Here is a 1,770-nt window from a genome sequence, read left to right on the forward strand (position 1 = left end):
AAAATTTGAGATGTTTTGATGCGCTCTATGAAAAGTTATAGCTTGTTGAACTTTTTTGTGAGAGAAAAAAAGTTGCCTATCCCAAACATTTTGGCCATCCCCTGTATATCATAACATTTAGCTTTAGTTGTCAACGAATGAAAATGAACCAACATCTGATTGGACAAGTATATCTTAAATTATTCTGACCAAAAAGGCTACGTTTCCGCTACCTCTTCACTTCAACTTCTCTGGAGAAATCTTTGAAGACATTAGTGGGAGAATTCAACGATCATAGCATGTTGAAAACACCAGTTCTCGTCCGATCACTGAAGTTAAGCAACATCGGGCGCGATTAGTACTTAGATGGGTGACCGCTTGGGAACGTCGCGTGTCGTTGGCCTTTTTTTTTGGCACGGTATAGGCTGGGTATGCTGCGCAATTCAGATCCCATTGTGATCCATTAGCCTCTGCCCAGCAACTCCTATCCCTACCTCCTCGTGGTACCGGCCGGAAACTATGAGTAACCTTAGGGAAGATCGGGTAACCAACCCCGGTGGGAACTTTGGTCGTAGGCTGACAGGGAAGGGGGGTTTTGCTTCGGCGAACCTGAGCGCCTGTTCTCCAGGAGGAGCGGCTCACAACAGCGTCTGATCCCCATGTTAGGGGCGGCTGATCTGCGTCCGAGTGCCAGGGAAGGACTCTAAGCTCAACTGTGCACTATGGTCCTCCGGAAAGTAGGGGGTTGGTATCAGGCCCTACGAGCCAGCCGTAAAAAATCATTGTAACGAAAAATCAGCAACAGAATAATACGAACCGAGACCAACGGCAACGACCCCAGCGAACAAAAAGGACTTGCGATTGGAAACTCGGTACGTGGAGGTGTGTTGGACAGGATCCATGGTGCGAACGTTTAGAGGTAATCATACCATCTACCAGAGCTGCGGCAACACACGCGAGCTGGGAACAGCTTTCATCGTGATGGGTGATATGCAGAGAGGCGCGTGATCGCGATTCGAATCGCAAGTTCGCACAGTCGCACATTCGAATGTGCAGGTTGAGGATCAAGGGGCGATTCTTCAACTTCAGCATAATAAACGTGCACAGCCCACACTCCGGAAGTACTGATGATGACAAGGACGCATTTTACGCGCAGCTCGAACGCGAATACGATCGCTGCCCAAGCCACGACGTCAAGATCATCATAGGTGATTTGAACGCTCAGGTAGGCCAGGAGGAGGAATTCAGACCGACGATTGGGAAGTTCAGCGCCCACCAGCAGACGAACGAAAACGGCCTACGACTCATTGATTTCGCCGCCTCCAAAAAATATGGCCATACGTAGCACCTTTTTCCAACGGCTTTAGGACATTTGGTCAAATGACATTTGGTCGAAAGTACGTATGGTCGAAAGGACATTTAGTCGAATGAACATTTGGTCGAAAGTTTATTTTAAGGTAAACTATTTTGGGCTAAGGACATTTGGTCGAAAGACATTTGTTCGAATGGACATTTGGTCGAATAGCAATTTAATCGTGCTTAATAATATTTGTCATTTAAGAGCAAATATTACTTTCAAGTGAGTTTACTATTGTTATTTATATTGTAAATTGGTTTCGATGACAAGCTGTTAAAGTTGCTGACTTTCTCTGCTGACTGAAGATTTCTCCTTCTTTTTAAACTTGGCTCATCTTTCATGTTTTCTTGATTTATTACGTTTTATGTAGCATACTGACTTTTTCATCAGAAATTTCTCCTTCTTTCAAGTTTTTTATTTGTGCTGAGATATTA

At 44.9% G+C, this 1,770-nt stretch overlaps 1 non-coding gene across 1 annotated transcript; it reads left to right on the forward strand.

Annotated features, from left to right (window-relative positions):
• The first annotated feature begins 263 nt into the window (after nucleotides 1-263).
• Nucleotides 264-382, forward strand: LOC115270806 (5S ribosomal RNA). Its single transcript, XR_003899565.1, has one exon. It is a non-coding gene; the product is annotated as a 5S ribosomal RNA (ribosomal RNA).
• The last annotated feature ends 1,388 nt before the right edge of the window (nucleotides 383-1,770 follow it).

Source organism: Aedes albopictus, chromosome 2 (genome assembly GCF_035046485.1).
Source record: "Aedes albopictus strain Foshan chromosome 2, AalbF5, whole genome shotgun sequence".
In the NCBI taxonomy this organism is placed as follows: domain Eukaryota; kingdom Metazoa; phylum Arthropoda; class Insecta; order Diptera; family Culicidae; genus Aedes; species Aedes albopictus.